General features: G+C 40.1%; 1 long non-coding RNA gene across 1 annotated transcript; it reads right to left on the reverse strand.

Annotated features, from left to right (window-relative positions):
• Positions 1-348: 348 nt before the first annotated feature.
• On the reverse strand, positions 349-1315 carry LOC307160791. Its single transcript, XR_013821639.1, has 3 exons — positions 1147-1315; positions 583-789; positions 349-481 (listed from the first exon to the last, which is right to left on the reverse strand). It is a non-coding gene; the product is annotated as an uncharacterized lncRNA (long non-coding RNA).
• Positions 1316-9629: the final 8314 nt, after the last annotated feature.

Raw genomic sequence — 9629 nt, forward strand, 5'->3', positions numbered from 1 at the left:
TTGAAGCTACAGCAGTTCACTTGATACTTGACTGGTGTCATTCAAACAGCAAACCTGAGTGCTACAGAAATGTTTATTTTTCTGTTCATTTTGAGTCTTTACAATACATTTGTGTTTTGTTTAAAGAAGCATATTCCTTTAAACTGAAAGATGGATTAAAAATAAATAAAATCATCTTTATGTGAAAAGAACAAATTTAAAACTTAACGGCCCAAAGAAACATGTGTATATATATATATATATATAAATGATTATTACATTTTTAACCACTACCATGAATCATTTTATCCAAAGAATAGCAGACCTCCTTCTTCATGCTGTTTTCTTCATGGCTCTGCAAACGCGGGAAGGAAATTGTCAGCTTTCCGTGACATGGGCCTCTGGAGCTCGTAGGAGGGCCGTCAAATGTAACCTGTATGTGCTGAGTTTTTTGAGGTGCAATAGTCTCTGCACCCTTGACAGTGAAGGCAGGGTTGTCTACCTGAAAGGAGAAGGTGGTGGCCTTTTGAAAGACATTCTTAAAGGAGATAGAGACACTGTAACCTAAGCTGATGGCGAGGGGACATACTCCCCCATACTCACTTGTCTGACCATATTTAAATCTCAAAAACAGAAAGTGGGTGAGTACGTCTGAGGAGATGGTGAGCTGGCTCTGGATGTCTCCCACCTGGCAAGGTTCAAAATGAACTGGCAAGTTTCAAAATGAACTGGCACGCTGATATCTGTGCCAGTCTGGTTCCCCGCTGCTGCTTTAATGTTCTTTTCTAAAGTGAAGTTTGGGTTGTCCATCTGAGTCAGAAACCAGATTTGAGAGGGATTATTTTAGCAAAGATATTAGAATTTATGTTGCTAATGTTGTTGCAAACCTGTATGACTTTCTTTTGTGGAAAGACTTGAAAAATGTCTCAGTGGGTTTTCATTTTGTGAAAATAAATGGATTGTTTTAGACACTATTGACTTGCATGGTATGGACAAAAACAATTCAAACATCCTTCAAAATATCTTCTTTTGTGTTCCACAGGTTCATACAGGTTTGGAACGACATGAGGGTGAGTAAATGATGGCAGAATTTTCATTTTCTCTTTAAAACCTATTATCATGCAGATAAAATCTGCTAGATAATAATGGGAAAGTAGGGTCTCTTACCTTGCAGATATATTTGGTCTTGACACGAGTGAAGTTGGTGAACTTAACTTTGACACTGTGTTTGCTGCCAAGTGGTGCTCTGAAATATAAAGGCTTCTCAAGGGGTGCAGGCAGGGCCTTCAGCTGAAGCTCATAAAAGAAGTGTCCGAGTTCAGCAGCGTACAACACCAGCCGGCTGTGGACTCTCCCTCACACAGAGGTTTATATTCAAATGTAAATCTAACCTAAGCAATAAAAAACAAAAAAACAAGACTCTTAAAAAAACGGCCATTAAATACTAGGGTCACCACAGCAAAATCACCTTGTTTTTTTCTTCTTTTGCACTGAACATTTATTTCATTTACATTTTTGAATTATTTTTTAAATGGCCCACGACGGTGCTCATCTTAAAGGGATAGTCCACCCAAAAATTGTAATCCTGTCCCCATTTACCCCTCATGTCGTTCCTAACCTGTATGACTTTCTTTCTTCTGTGGAACACAAATGAAGAGATTTTGAAGTATGTTAGTATCTAAACAGTTTTCAGTGACCATTGACTTGCATTGTACAAACCAAAAAATACAATGGAATTTGATGGAAACTGAAACTGTTTGGTTATCAACATTCTTTAAAATATCTTCCTTTGTGTTCAGCAGAAGAAAGAATTTCATACAGGTTTGGAATGACTCGAGAGTGAGTAAATGATGACAGAAATTTCATTTTTGGGTGAACTATCCCTTTAACTTTGTATTTCTGAAAGTATACCTACCGTAGACTGAGCACGCACAACAAACTGTGGCGGAAATCTGATGTCTGAATTCTGGCACTTTACAGAGAACGACACGTCCACAAGAGGAGGGTTCTCCACCTCTGCGTGCCCTGTTGTCATCTGCCTCACCCGGGTCGCCATTTCTATAGTGTCAATCAGTCCCGGAGCCGTCGCTTTAAAGTTCAGATTGTAGAATAGGAACTCGCGAGTTGCCTCATTCTTGAATGTCACCTGTGTGAGTGAGGAATATGATATTTCATGGGCCATAAATCTGTTTTATAACCAAAGTAGTCTGTATTAGCATTTGTATGGGTGTATGATGGCACTTGCTTTAGCATTGTACTGGCCCTCTTTATAAGTGAAGAAGGAGAGTTTGTAGTTCTTCTTATCCAGCGCAGGCACATCAATGTATTCCCGGCCCTTCAGGGAAACTATGCCGTCTGAACGATCTGGTTTGATGAGCTCCATCACAGAACGGAACCTGCACAGCAGGATAAAAAACACACAATGATCAAACATAAATTATACAATGTAGCTAAGTAGAGGAATAGAATTTGCAACCGTAGCTTCAGAATTTATGGTCAACGGAAGGTTTTATGATCATTACAAAGCATATCTCAAGAGGCACTGTGTTGTGTGGCTGTTTTATGGGTATTTTCAGGATTAACAATGTTTATTCATGTGCAGTGAGCATATGTTTATGTGCAATGCATCCAAGAAATGTTTAGGATATTATGGCATTTTGCGGCAAATATAATCTCTGTAGGTTAATTCTAGCATCTTTATCCTTTATTTGGAAGTCTTTGTAATAAACTTGTATTTAATTAATTGAAAAATAAGAAATAAATGACTTATTTCATGATTGTGAAATACTTTGTTGTGATTATTAAACTTGCACGTATATGTTCCGGTGTGGATGAGGTAGCTCTGAGGTCTGGGCAGCCAGTTGTGGACAGGTAATGTCTGTGTGTGGTAGGTTTTGCATTTGATTTCTTCGGTTACTGTGCCTTCAGCCTTTGGTGGCTCAGCTGTGCCTTGCAATATGTACAGTATTCCACTGCCGTCAGGAAAGGAGAGGAACACAGAGCCCTGCACCAGAAACAAGTCACCATGAAATCAAAATTCACAGGTCATGTAGCCCTCAGCAGGGAAAATTATGAAATCGGGAGCAAAATTTTCGCTTTTACATCCCACTTAAATCTGAAGAGAACAAGGAAAAGCTGAAGATGCAGAAATACAAATATATATATTGATCTTTTCATATTTTGTTTCTCAGATTTATTCATTTACAGAATCAGCTACACATTTTAGATGCAACCAGTCACTGAAATGTGATTACGCATGAATGTGTACCTCGCACCAATTTCTCCTGTGTTCTGCGTGTTAATACGACGGGTGGCTTGGCAGCGCTGGACCACAGCTCCAAACTGCAGGTAATCTGTGTCCAGTGTGACCTCCATCCCCTTGCAGCTGCCCTTCATGACCAGCAGAGGGCGAATAGCACCTAGACACTCCAGATGCAGCTCCTCTATGAAGGGAGGCATGCGCTCTTCAGGAGAAAAGAGAAGCTCCACCACACACCCCCTCTTTAAGTGTCACCTCCCCCTCTGGACAAACAGACCAGATCTGAAAAAGCACAATGATTCTTTTTAATGTATAGAGTGCAGTGGAATGTGTGCATGTTTTCATATACACTCAGGTCCACATGTCTGGGACTACATTGTAACATTGATCATGTGACTGATTGTACAGAAGGTCAGATTTCACTACCGTTCTAGTCTACTGTACACTACTGAACAAGTCCATGAGATTTTACAAGGATGCATTATATTGATCAAAAGTGACAGTACAGATATTTGCAATGTTACAATAGATTTCTATTTTAAATAAATGCTGTTCTTTTGAACTTTCTATACATCAAAGAATCATACAAATATTAAGCAGCATAACTGTTTTCAACATTTATAATAAGAAAGTTTCTTAAGCAGTAAATCAGCATATTAGAATGATTTCTGAAGGATCATGCGACAGTGAAGACTGGAGGAATAAGGAATCATAGGAATAAATAAACATTTTAAATACATTAAAATTAGTGCTGTCAATGATTTATTTATTTTACTAATTAATCGCACATTTGTCTGTAATTAATTGTGATTAATCGCACCTGACATGAAAGTTTTTGTCCATTTAAGGTGGCATTCTGTGCGGGCCTTTATTCACAGAGATTTTTGCGTCTTATCGCACTTGAATGGTTTAATAGCACTTGAATGAATGCTAGCGTGATCATATACTGTAGCGCCGCAAAAGGATGAAAGAAAAAAAAGGATGCTGAGTTAATTGCGTTAAATATTTGTAATGTGTTAAACTGAAAAAAAATGTTTTGCATGCATTAACGCATTAATTTTGACAGCCCTATTTATTTTAAATTGTTTTACCATTTTACTCAAAAACATTAATCTTCCTGACCCCAAACTTTTAAAAAGTAGTGTATAAGAGAGAGTGCATGTGCACGTGTTACCCTTGAGTCCTGGAGAGAGTTATCAGAGTGTCTGCTAAGACAAAAAGTCAGGGAAGAGTGGCTGCTGTTCACCAGAGGGACCAATTTCTGACTTCGCTGCCCAATCTGCTGAGCTCCAAAATTGACCACCTTATGTGCTGAGTCCTCTAAATTAATCTAAGACAAAAAAACAGTGAAGGATGAATATCTGTACATCAGGACGTAGAAAAGTAGGATCATTCAAATCTCTGTCGCCTTCATTACAGTGCCCCGTCCCAGTATCTCCACTACTTGTTTGGCACACTCAATCATCTCAAAAAACACCTTTTCGTGGTAACGAACTGCTTTGCGTGGGTAGAATGAGAAGAGAACTTCTACAGAGCCGCCAGGAGGAAGGACTTGAAGGGTGAAAGTGACCTCAAGGACGGGTGTGTTGTAGAGCAAACAGTCTAGACTAAAAAAATAACATCATATTATAAAAGCAAACCATAAAATTTCACTTTACACATTTCAGAACTTGAACATTATCATGCAAAAAAAATAAAATAAATAAATAAATAGTTTCTACCTGATTCCTTTGCTGCTAATCCCCAATGTGTGTGTAGCAGACACCATACCAACAAAGTATATGAAATGCATTCCAAAGTGGTGCTGTTGACTCAATAACTACAACTGTTAACTGACAATAAACCCTTTATTGTTCCATCACATTGAACATAGCCGCTCTTCCTCTCATAGGACGCCAGACCGAACAACCAAAAAAGAAAAAGCGCTAACCCATAAAGGGTGCTCTTCGCACATGCGCAGTAAAAGAAACATAACTTAACAATCTCCCTTTTTTCTTAAAAAAAAAAAATACTGTTCAAGTTTTAGAACATAAGCATTTGTTATTATTATAACAGAGTAACAGGTTAACTTAAGTGCTTCAGTTTAAATGACTAGACATTTACAAAACATAAGCAAATCATTGTCAAATCCATTCGGTGCTTAAGATAGCAAACACCTGTGCTGAGAGCTTTCAGAGGGCCAAGTGCAGATGCGCCCTTTTTTGTCAAGCAGTTAGCTAGCTGCTCTTTAGTGGCTGACCACAAGATCTGCTGAATAGTTCCAGAGTGTATAAGCTCCTTCATACTGCTGATTTCTAGGCGCAGTCTCTTTTCGGTTACAGATTTTGTAGATTTGCGAGCATCGAGATGGGAATGGGTCTATTACACACACAATAGGCACATTGATGCATGAGCAGCTACCAGTGGTAATCTCAGAGTATAGTGTAGCGAGGAAAACTGCACTGTCAAATCCATCTGCAAGTGCCAAAGTCTCTCCTGCTAAGGTATTACGTACAACTCTCCTGATCAGTTTTGACTGCCAAGATCTAGGTGAAAATTGCATTTTCTGTCATCCATTTTCCCCCATAAGCATGATGAAATGTCCACCCTGCGTGCCACCGTCCTGAAGATTTCCCATTGAGGAATCACTGTACACCACCAATTTAACAGAACTGTTTTTCCCTAAGTACTGGAACCTCAAGATGACCTCTTCTTATTTCAGTTTTCTGAAAAGTTTATTTGCACAATGCAGGGTCTGAACAGTAGCATGCTTTGTGTTAGATGCCATCATGGATATGCCATATATTATGTCAGGTCGGCTTTCCCTGGCAACCCACAATATTTGTCCAATCTTTGATTTTAGCATGTCCATCTCAACGTCTGTCAATGACGCTTCACATTGTGTTGCTCTGGTGGGGTCCACTGGGATGCAGATTTTTTATGTACGTTCCTTGTTGTACTTGTATTTCATCCTCCTTAGAATGTACTTCTACTCCAATGTAGCTGAAACTGTCATGTTCTTCCCGTCCGACTTGAAAGGCAGCTTTCAATTGAGGAATGATTTTTATGGAGAATGCATCTGTACCACCCCAAATAAAGTCATCCACATGTGACACAAGAATCCCCATCACCTTGCAGGAATCATCCACCCAGTAAAATACTGCTGGATCTACCTTTGATACTGTAGCTCCCAATTGTTGCATGGTGTCTTTCACTTTATTATACCAGAATAAAGAAGCATCTGTTAGGCCATAAACACATTTTTTCAACTTCCATATGATTCCTTTGTTCTGCACTTCTTGTGGTGGTCGAATGTAAATATCTCTGGTTACCTCGTAAAAAAGGCTGCTTTAATGTCCATGGAGTTTAGCTGCCATTTATTTTGACATGACTGCCATGATCATTTTTAGAGGCACATGTAGGTGAGTCTTTGGGAAGGTCTTGAGTGTTCATTTCTTCAAAGCCTCTGGCCACTAGTCTAGCCTTATGTACAACTCCAGCAGTTGTTTCTTTAAGTGTGCACACCCACCTCGTGGAGATGCACTTCTGGCCTTCATCTTTCACTTCTTCAAAGACGTTATTTCTCTTCCAGGTGCTGAGTTCTGTATTTTTTGCAGGCATGAAGAGATCATCATGTACTATCAATATATCATCTTCATTGTAGTCAGTGTTCGGATGGAATCACCTGAACATTGTCCATTTGTCCTAGATTGACTGATGCAGTTGTGCCAGCAATTTCCTCAGGCTCACTTTACTGCAAATTGTACCAGTTTTTGTGTTTGCCGGTTGCCTTTCCTGCTCAGCCGAGGATTTTTCCAGTATGGATTTGTCCACTTTGATTGGACATTTAACTATTTAACTATGTATTTAACTATTTGATCTTTTTTTAGTCTTTGACCTTCACAGTTCGTGGATGAGCAGGTTTGTGGCGTGTGGGATTGATCAAGACTATCACCTCCAGGTAGCACTGATGCAGAAGGTTCACGGACATCTTCAGCATTAAAAGGTTCATCATTTTCTGGTGTCATTTCCTCATTTTCACTTTCAGTTTTTTCCTCATTTTCACAATCTGCTGCTGGTGTTATTGTGGGATTTTCATCTGTTTTCATTTGTTCTCTTTCTGTCTCCTCCAGTTTTGTTTGTGGGTCATCCACCTTTCTTAGTCTGGTGCACTCGAACATAGGTTCCACCATGCCTGACAAATACAACCACACTATCTTGGCCTATGACCACACCTGGACCTTTCCACTCATTACAATCTACTCGCTTATAATACACTTTGTCCCCCGTTTCATATCTGTCATCAACGGGTCGCAGTTGCTTACGAAGGGCTCTTCTAATTATCTCTGAGCATTCAGCTTCTGTTAATCCTGTTCTCATTGCATGTAGTGTGGTGATCTGTTTAGTTATCCAACTACTCATACTTGTTTCCAGAGCTGGAGGCTTATCGGTGAGGACTGAGGGAAGATTTGGATTCTGCCCAAACACTAACTGGTAGGGACTATGCACATTGTGCATGGAGTTCTTTGCCATTAGTGCCCAATCTAGAGCTGTCTTCCAGTCGCAGTTGTTGTCCCTCTTCAATTTCAGCAAAATTTCAGTTAGAGTCAGATTGTGCTTTTCAACAAGGCCATTGCTCCATGGACTATACGCTGCCGTTGTTTTAATTTCAATATTCAACTTTTCAGCCATGTCCTTCATTTTTTGTCAGTCTTTCATGTTCCTTTTTATTTGGACAGTCATTTGCCCAGTGATACGTGCTTTGGCAAATTGCACATTTCGTTCTTCTTCCACATTTATCAATGGGGTTCGTGCCTTGAGCTATGGTTTGGGGTTGTTCTGTAGTGTTTGACTTGTGTCCCCGTTTTCCTGAGTATCTCGTGTAATAGGCAGTGTCACTATCTGTGTTTTACAGTGCACTGCCGCCCTCTCGTGGTGAAGCAACGTTATCTAGTCGAATGTGTCTAGTTGAAATGGTATAATGATTTATTGTGTGGTGGGACATTGTGAACAAATGACACATTAGAGTATTAAGGTGTGTGTGTGTGTGTGTGTGTGTGTGTGTGTGTGTGTGTGTGTGTGTGTGTGTGTGTGTGTGTACACAAGAGTACACACTCCAGCTTATGAAGTGTGTTTTGTGTTGTAAGTGTTTGTTGCACATTTTGATGCCTTGATAACAGGGGTAGGGGGCTTCCACTTGAAGCACTGTGGCTCGATGTCAGACATTTTCACTGTCATAATAGATGACAGTGTTCCGTCTAGAGCCAACCTGTTTCTAGTTTAGGTTTTGTTCAAACCTACAACAGAGAACACACTCTCTGCATCTGCATTGGAGTGGGGAAGAAATAAACCAGTATGGCAATCTGAGCCAAAGCTTCTGGCCTGGTTGCAAAGTAGTTGCAAAGTAGTTGTAGATTTTTTTACTGCATCAATAATAATGTATACGATGGGCTATATATTAAATGTTCTAGCCTAAAAATGTTAGACAAGCTTTCTTCCAACTTACCTTCTCCATCACGATGTGTGTTCGCGCGATGTTGTTGGCAGGGTTCTCAAGTCTCACGCATTGGCCGTGAGACACATGCAATTCAACCAGTTTACACGCTCACATGCCACACTGTGTATTTTCTCACGCTGAAAAGGCAATGCCAACCAAGTTGTCCTGCAAGCTTTATATATAACGTTGTATAGAGCTGGTAAGTCCCGCCCCTTCCGCTAACCCCACTGGACCTCCAGGTTGAAAAATCGTCAATGCAAGTGAATGGGAGAAAATAATTATTTTCTGGTCCCGTTTGAATTGTGCCATGAATGTGAACATATGTTGTCTGTGAATTTTTAATATAATTTTTCGTGTAAAGAATGCTACAATTTAGCGGGTAGAAGTTTGATACGGTTAGACTTTGTGTGAGAGCACTTTGTGGACTACAACTCTTCGCTGCTTTCGACGCGTTTGAAACGCCAGCACCACTCGCACACGGACACTAGCTCATGGATCCCGCTAAACATGGCTGTGTCTTTGGTGCACTTCACCGCCTTCTTTCAGGGAGAGGACAAAATCGTTGAGGTTGGTGAAAACCACGGGTAAGTCAACTTTATGGGGTGACGTCACATAGGCGACATGTAGTCTTTCTCGTTATATCTTTTCCACAACTGCTAGCCGAAGAATCATACAATATAATGTCAAACTCGTAACATGAAAAATTATATTAAAAATTCACAGACAACATATATTCACATTCATGGCACAATTCAAACGAGACCAGAAAATAATTATTTTCTCCCATTCACTTGCATTGACGATTTTTCAACCTAGAGGTCCACTTGTGGTTTCACGGATGGGCGGGACTTACCAGCTCTATACGAGGCGCAGGCACACAAAGTGAAGTTTCCTGCTGCCAGCATGTATCTCGGC

The sequence above is a fragment of the Squalius cephalus genome, assembly GCF_949319135.1.
Source record: "Squalius cephalus genome assembly, chromosome: 6".
Lineage (NCBI taxonomy): Eukaryota > Metazoa > Chordata > Actinopteri > Cypriniformes > Leuciscidae > Squalius > Squalius cephalus.